Source organism: Staurois parvus, unplaced genomic scaffold (genome assembly GCF_062004578.1).
Source record: "Staurois parvus isolate SC_StPar_1 unplaced genomic scaffold, SC_StPar_1.0 ptg000045l, whole genome shotgun sequence".
NCBI lineage: Eukaryota > Metazoa > Chordata > Amphibia > Anura > Ranidae > Staurois > Staurois parvus.
Window position 1 is genome coordinate 1 of NW_028317841.1, and position 9050 is coordinate 9050.

The following is a 9050-nucleotide window of genomic DNA, read 5'->3' on the forward strand; positions in this document are numbered from 1 at the left end:
AAGAAAAGGGAGGGAGGGAGGGAATGGAGGAAGGAAGGAAAGAAGAAAATGGATGGAGGATGGAAAGAAGGAAGGGGAGGGAAGGAAGAAGGGGAAGGAGGAAGGAAGTAAGAAAAAGGAGGGATGAAATAGATGAAGGAATGAAGGAAAGAAGGGGAGGGAGGGAGAGCGAAAGGAAGGAAGGGAAAGAGGGAGGGAAGGAAGGAAAGAAAGAATGAAGAGAGGGGATGAAGGAAGGAAGAAAAGGGAGGGAAGGAATGGATGGAGGAAGGAAATAAATGGATGGAGGAAAGAATGAAGGAAAGGGAAGGAAAGATGGGAGGGAAGAAGAAAGGAAATGAACAGAGGGGAGGGAGGCAGGAAGGAAGGAAGGATATAAAAGGAGGGGAGGGAAGAAAGAATGAAGGGAGGGGATGGAGGAAGGAAGGAAGGAAGGAAGGAAGGAAGGAAGGGGGGGGAGGGAGGAAGGGAGAAAGGAAGGAATGATTGAAGCAGGAGGAGGAAGGGAAGGAAAAAATGAAGAAAGGGGATAGAGGAAGGAATGAAGGTAAGGAAGAAAAGGGAGGGAGAGAGTGCATGAAGGAAGGAAGGAAGGAAGGAAGGAAGGAAGGAAGGAAGGAAGGAAGAAAATGGATGGAGGGCAGAATGAAGGAAGGGGAGGGAAGAAAAGAGGGGAGGAAGGAAGAAAGGAAGAAAAAGAAGGGATTAAATAGATGAACGAAGGAAGAAAAGATGGGAGGGAGGGAGAGTGAAAGGAAGGAAGGGAGAGAGGGAGGGAAGGAAGGAAAGAATGAAGGGAGGGGGTGGAGGAAGGAAGAAAAGGGAAGGAGGGAATGGATGGAGGAATGAATGAAGGAAGGTGAGGGAAGGAAGGGAGGAAGGAAGAAAAGGGAGGGAGGGAATGAAAGGAGGAAGGAAAGAAAGGAAAGGGAGAGAGAGAGAGAGAGAGAGGAGAGAGAGAGAGAGGGAGGGAGAGGGGGAGGGGAGGGAGAATCACAGAGCTGCCGACTGGACTGATCTGGGCAGGAGAGGCAGAGCAGAGCCTCTCTCCTCTGCTCTGCAGTGGAGGATGAGGGGAGGGGCTGGACACTGTCAGAGTAGAGGAGGCATCAGAGACCTGTGAGGGGGGGGGTGAGGAGCACAGAGGGGGGGCCCAGGAGGTAAATCCAACGTACAACACAAAAATACAACAAAGTTCATTTCAGTGTGTACAAGCACAATATATTACCCAATTTTCAAATGGCATATAAATATTGCATTGAATAAATAAATACCAAACAGGACAGACTACTATACCCACAATTGTCCATAGGTGGCACTTTAAAAGCCTTGACAGTTATCAATTTAGAGTAAATCATGAATGATGGCCCTAGAATTATTGCTCTCATTTCAGTGTGTATGGTAATACCTAATATTAATATACCTGCAACTTATTTAACTTTATTGCTATCACATAGAGGGCAGAGAAGCCCCCTATGTTAGCACTATGGAAGTGACAGGTTCTCTTTCATGATACATAAGGGGTCTATTACATCCCTGTACCGCATTGAAATTAATAAAACCCAGATACAGTAGTGACAGCTTTGAAATTGCAAATGGCAAGAAGCTTGTCACTTCCAGCTTTATTCACTGCAGGGACCATCAGCCAAGGGATGTCCATTGATCATTCTCTATTCTTCCTGCCAATACCTTCCATGAACATCCCAGATGCCTAGGAAGGGTATCAGGGTCCAGAATGCATTGTGGTGGGGGATACATGGAGGGGGAGGGTGGCGTGTTACTATGTCTGTAGAAGTGCTCACTTCCACAAGAAAAGTGACAGTCTGCTGATGAAATGTACATTGCTGCCACCGCTGCTGCTGGTGTACAATTTACATTGGTGGCAGCAAAAGGGTTAAAAATTAATTCTACACATTTATTACTTTCATTAGATATATGATATACCTTCTAGTTAACAGCATACATAGACCATGAGGCTCCCTTATGAAGTCCTATTAAAAAGATCAGATGTGTTTTTCATTCACCTCTCTTCCCAATGAAATGGTGTTATTGGCTGGCCCCTACACCTCAGCTGATAACAGATCTGTTTTATGGTAACAATTGCAGTATAAATAAATCTGATGTCTCTGCTATGTGCTGCATATCCCCACCTTGCCTGGATCCTGATGCAAGGATACTGCATAGGAGCCAGGAAGGGTTTAGTACCGAGGAACATCGTGGGTTCAAATATAAAATTTGTGTCTGGCCTTTATGATTTGCTCATCAAGCACAATATTTGAAGCTGTTGAGAAAGGAAGGCAACTTTCCTTCAGCAATACTGATACTGAAGGATGGAAGACCAAGGGGAGGAAGACAGAACATTGTTAAATGTATTCTATTGCTCAATGACTAGTTAGTAGAGGGACAGCCATGATGTATGGAATGTCACTGAGAGACAAATATGTGCTTTAAAATGTACTAAATCAAAAATATTTTAATGAAATCAAATGATTACATGTGAAGTAGCCAGTTGCATTTTGCTTCCAACGTCTGCTGTAATAATTTAATATATGAACTGGTGTTCTGGTAAATGACAAAATTAGTAAATGTAAAATTCAATCAATATAAAAGAAATATCTCAGGAGACTTTGTCCAAGAATAGACATGAGTGATAGATGATGAATGAATGATCACCACAAATGAGTAAGTTGAAGTTAATGAGTTTCAATGAAGATAATTAAGATGAAAATGCAAATGAAATGATTAATGAGTCATGGAAATCCTGGACAGAATCTTTTCAATGTTAATCAGTCTTATTGAAGTATAGGAACTGGATTCCCCTGCCAAGAAGTTGTGAAACCAAAAACTATATTTATCATTAAGTAAATAAATAAATAAATAGATGATGTAATCTTTCTATATGAAAATTAGGCTCGAGCATTTTTGCTTGAATTTGGTTCATGTGCAGTTCTTCAAACACATCTTAAAATCCCAAAATTGTGAACTTTAAAGGATATGTTCACCTTTAGTAACATGTTACACCTATGTTTAGGGTGTAGCATGTCACTAATGCACCCCCACCTTGTCACCCTCATGAAAGCAAGTAGGGGATACTCTCCATGTACCAACTGTCACATTTTAAAAATTACGCAGCTGTGCAGGGCTCCGCCCACACAGCCACATCATTTATTCACATGGATCTGTGCCATCTAAGCAGACAGACTTGTTTCAGTGGACTGGGAGTGCACTGATCAGCACATTCATAGTTCATTCATTCTTCCAATAGCTTTGTAAAAGCCCATGAAGAGGTATAGGCACAAAGATGGAGAAAGACTGTGCAGGAGCCTGACATTATAACCATGATCTGCTGAGCACAGATGCAATGCTTTTAAGGTTCCTTTAGAAAAAATAAAAAAATGCGCTTTTTTAACCTGCAAAATCATGTGCATTTATTATTTTTTTAAAAGGTGAACTTTTGCCTTAGGCCTTTGAAGCCTAACACCATGTTTTAGTGAACTTTAAATAGTTTGTCTGGACAAAGCTAGTCCAAACAAGCTATTTCCTTCACTAACATGCAGTGGCTGTCAGCTCTGTATGAACTGTATGCAGCCTCACCTACATACAGTAAACTGTACAATGCTGTGTTCCAGCAGATGGATGGGGACTTCCTTCCCCAATCCTGGAACAAAGCTGAGTGCTGTTTAGCTATTCATAAGAAGCTTTGTATTTTCTGATTGAATACAACATTTCCTCTAATTAGCTGAGGAGGAGATTGTAATGTTATCTGTCTCTCCAGTTCAGCCAATCACAGAAAGCCTTGTATACATTCAGAAAATACAAAGCTTCCTGTGAATCTCTTATTAGCCCTCAGCTTGACCCAGTTTTGTTTTGAGAGTGGGATGGGAAGACCACATCCTGCTGCCAGAACACAGCACTGTATACTGTATGTAGCTGAGGCTACATACAGTTCATACAACCTGACAGCAGCTGCATGAGTTAGTAAAGGAAATAGTTTGTTTGAACTAGCATGCTCCAAGTTAAGAATGTAAAGTTCACTAAACCTGGAGTTAGGCTTTAAAGGGTTTGTGACAAACGTGGTGCCCGACCCCTACCCTTCTCACCAACTTGTGAAAAAAGGACCAGCCGATCTCATAAGCACTGTCACTTGCCTAACAATGCCACTCTCAGCTACACCCTGCACAAAGATTTTCCAGCTCCTTGGACCACAATCTATGTGTCAGCAGCCTGAGAACAATTTGGTTAGGTTAATTAGCAATTAACCCTTCAAACTCCAGACTTCCACCAGATAGCTTTGGGCCTATCAACCCTTCACAATGTTAGCAAGAACATCTCTAACACACACTGTCACCACAGGCAGGTATAATCAGAGGATTATTATATACAGTTGTGGCCAAAATTATTCAACCCCCACTGAAATTGAGTGTTTTGGCCAGTTTGACATTGCTTTTGATCATTCAGTCATCTTGCTTACATTTACATTAAAGAGGCACTTGTAGGTCAGACAAATATAACATAACAGTTATAATGAAATAACCACAAATGTCTTTTCTGTGCTCACAGCATTATCAGTTTTATTCAACCCCCAAGTGACATTCAATCTTAGTACTTAGTACAGCATCCTTTTACAGTTATAACAGCTTTTAAACGTGAAGCATAGCTTGACACAAGTGTCTTGCAGCGATCTACGGGTATCTTCGCCCATTCTTCATGGGCAAAGGCCTCCAGTTCAGTCACATTCTTAGGCTTGCGCACTGCAACTGCTTTCTTTAAGTCCCACCAGAGGTTCTCAATCGGATTTAAGTCTGGTGACTGCGATGGCCACTCCAAAATGTTCCAGCCTTTCCTCTGCAACCATGCTCTAGTGGACTTGGAGGTATGCTTGGGATCATTGTCCTGTTGAAAGGTCCAACGTCTCCCAAGCCTCAGGTGTGTGACGGACTGCATCACGTTTCCATCCAATATCTCCTGGTACTGAAGAGAATTCATGGTACCTTGCACACGCTGAAGCTTCCCTGTACCTGCAGAAGCAAAACAGCCCCAAAGCATGATTGACCCTCCACCATGCTTCACAGTAGGCAAGGTGTTCTTTTCATCATAGGCCTTGTTCTTCCTCCTCCAAACATAGCGTTGATCCATGGGCCCAAACAGTTCTAATTTTGTTTCATCAGTCCACAGAACACTATCCCACAACTTTTGTGGTTTGTCCACATGGCTTTTGGCATACTGCAGTCGACTCTTCTTATTCTTTGGAGACAGCAAGGGGGTACGCCTGGGAGTTCTGGCACGGAGGCCTTCATTACGCAGTGTGCGTCTTATTGTCTGGGCTGAAACTTCTGTACCCACATCTGACAAATCTTTTCTCAGTTCCTCAGCAGTCACACGGGGACTTCTCTCCACTCTACGCTTCAGGTAGCGCACAGCAGTCGAAGTCAGCATCTTCTTTCTGCCACGACCAGGTAGCGTTTCAACAGTGCCCTTTGCCTTGAATTTGCGAATGATGCTTCCTAAGGTGTCTCTTGGTATGTTTAACATCTTTGCAATCTTCTTATAGCCATTGCCCTTCCTGTGAAGAGAAATCACCTCTTCTCTTGTCTTCCTGGACCATTCTCTTGCCTTCACCATGTTTGTAACCACACCAGTAAATGTCTAGAAGGAGCTGAGTATCACAGTCATTTTAAAGCTGCCTAATTGGTGCTTATTATGCTTGATTGCTGCTCGGTGACATCCACAGGTGTTTTCAATACCTGATGGAAAGCACCTGTATGAACCTCTGTTCTTCAGAGTGGTAGTCTTTAAGGGGTTGAATAATTGTGGCAATGAAGAAACCACATAAGAACCATTTACTACTGTATTACATAAACAATTGATGTCATTTTAGTTGCATTTGGGTAGTTACAACGTCCTTGTAGGATTTGATTCTGAATACAATTCCAAATGTACACTATAGTCCCTAAACCCCTTTACAGCATTGGGGGTTGAATAATTTTGGCCACAACTGTACAGTAGCACTCTTCAAGAGACAGGGAATCTTTAGTTTGCATTAAAAGCCTTAGAGATAGTTTTAACACATCAAATGGTGCAATTAACATTTTTACAGAAAAGAAGGTTTCAAAGAAATAAAGAGAACAATAATGCAACAGAGAAATAAAAGAAGGTGAAAATGGAGAATACTTGAAAAGTTCTGGTTTTAGCGGTCCAATTGTCCAAGCAAAACCTTGCTGTTGCTCTCTTGGGTGTTCCTTGGATGATGTTAAAATGAGAGCTCTCTTAACAGGTCCTGTTATCCCCTTTTCTGTGATATCAAAGGAGTGTGGACAAAAAATCATATGACCAATCATCTTGTTTAAGGGATGGGTGCTGGGAGGTCACCACATTTATGACCAAGTCCCAAATCAAGTTTTATACTAATATTAATATCTTTTATTATGTGCAGGTTGTATTCTAGTGACTGGCAGATTAATATCCATGGATACCAAACATTGCATACCTTGGTGGAATTTGTCACCCATGAGGCAGGAGACTGCTTTCTCCCCCTTTATATGGGCTAACATAGTCCTGCATGACCTTGATTTACTTGGTATGATATTCCCCATTCAAATATATACCTAATATTAATGTGCCCTGTTCCTGTTGGATTTTACAAATAGTGTGAGGAATTGTTAAGTTGTGGAATAGACGTTTTATGGCACGCTCTGCATTCCTAGAGCTTTAATGGCCTTACATGTCATGTGTGACAGGCTTAATTGAGTTATTATTGTTTTATGATAGATCAGAGGGAAGACATTTTCATGGTTCATGGAAACAGACATCCTGCAGACCTCAGTTAATGTTTTACAACTCTGAGCAGGTCTGTTTGCTGTGTTCTGTTGTCCCTGATTGAGATAAGAGGCTCTTTTGGAGTTTGTTAAAAATTATGGCTACAAATTCCATAGTTTGTAGGAGGAGGGAGGGAGTAAGATCACTGCTCATGAAAACAAAATGGCTGAGACCTTAACAAGATGGCTGTCGCCTACAGCTTCTATATCCCTATTGCGCACAATCACTACAGGTTTAGTTCACTTTTTTCAGAGAAACATCATGGTTCAGGGATGTAAAACAGCTTTTTGAAATGACCTAAACTGCATCCCTAGGCTCTTTTAACAATGTGGAGTGGGGGTGTATTGATATTAAATTATTAATACTGTATTGACATTTCAAAGAGTAATTAACACATCAATCAGAGTTGTAAATCAAACTACTCATCCAGTACTGAATTTTAAAAAAAATTCTACTGTGTATGAATAAAAATCACAATTTTAATGATTTAATAGCAGTCAGTCAAGAAGACAATTGAATTACTAAAAAAAAATCAGCTGAGGTTGAAACCGCTATAGTGCAGCAACATAGAAAAGTCAGATGAGTGCATTGAAACAGTGCATAGTCCATTGTTTTGCAGGGAAAAAAAACAAAATGACACTGAACTGGCACAGGTGATGACTACATATACTGGAACCCACTCCTAATCTTTAATAGAATAATATCAATCAGTAAGGTAAACTGGTATTCATAGCATGTGCATATTGCTCATAGAGGTGTAAAAAAGTAGACCAAGGTGAAGCCACTGCTTTTTGGATAGAAAATTCAGGTACATTCAGTAAACAGCCAATGTTCTTGCATACATAATCTTAAAATAGAAGGACCAACTTCCCAATGGGAAACCATTCAAAACCAATGTAAGTAAGGATTGCCAAAACGCATTGAGTCCACATGTGGTTTGCAATCAGAATCTATAGCGAAGGAAATAAGTGTTTGATACCCTGCTGATTTTGAATGTTTGCCAATTCAGAAATAAATTGTCAGTCTAAAAATCGAATAGTAGGTGTATTGTAACACTGAGAGACAGAATAGCAACACAAAATTCAAAAGAAATGCATGTCTAACAAATTATGTACTGATTTGCGTGTTCAAGAGGGAAATAAGTATTTGATCCCCTATCATTCAGTAGGATTTCTGGCTACCAGTTGTCTTTCATACAGGTAACAAGCTGAGATTAGAAGCAGTCTCTTAAAGGAAGTGCTGCTGATCTCATGTTGTTACCTGTATAAAAGACACCTGTCCACAGGAGCAATCAAACAATCAGATTCCAAACTCTCCACCATGGCAAAGAACAAAAGAGCTGTCAAAGGATGTCAAGGACAAGATTGTAGACCTACACAAGGCTGGACTGGGCTACAAAACTATTGCCAGGATCTTGTCAATGATCTCCAAGCAGCTGGGACCACAGTAACCAAGAAAACAATTGGTAACACACTACACCGACAAAGATTGAAATCCTGTAGTGCCCACAAGGTCCCTCTGCTCAAGAAAGCACATGTCCAGGCCCGTCTGAAGTTTTCAACTGAACATCTGAATAATGCAGAGTAGCACTGGTTGAAAGTGTTGTGGTCAGATGAGACCAAAATCGAGCTCTTTGGCATCAACTCAACTCACTGTGTTTGGAGGAGGAGGGATGCTGCCTATGACCCGAAAAACACCATCCCAACTGTCAAACATGTTGGTGGAAACATTCTGCTTTGGGAATGTTTTTCTGCCAAGGGGACAACTTCACCGCATCAAAGGGACAATAGACAGGGCAATGTACTGTCAAATCTTGGGTGAGAACCTTTTTCCCTCAACCAGGGCATTGAAAATGCGTTGTGGATGGGTGTTTCAGCATGACAATGAGCCAAAACACACGGCCAAGGCAACAAAGGCGTGGCTCAAGAAGAAGCATATTAAGGTCATGGAGTGGCCTAGCCAGTCTCCAGACCTTAATCTGATTGAAAATCTGTGGAGGGAGCTGAAATTTCGACTTGCCAAACATCAGCCACCAAACCTTAATGACTTGGAGTGGATCTGTCAAGAGGAGTGGACCAAAATCCCTCTTGAGATGTGTGCAAACCTGGTGTCCAACTACAGGAAACGTCTGACCTCTGTGATTGCCAACAAGGGATTTGCCACTAAGTCATGTTTTGTGAAGGGGAACAAATACTTACAATACACCTGCCACTCGATTTTTAGACTGATCATTT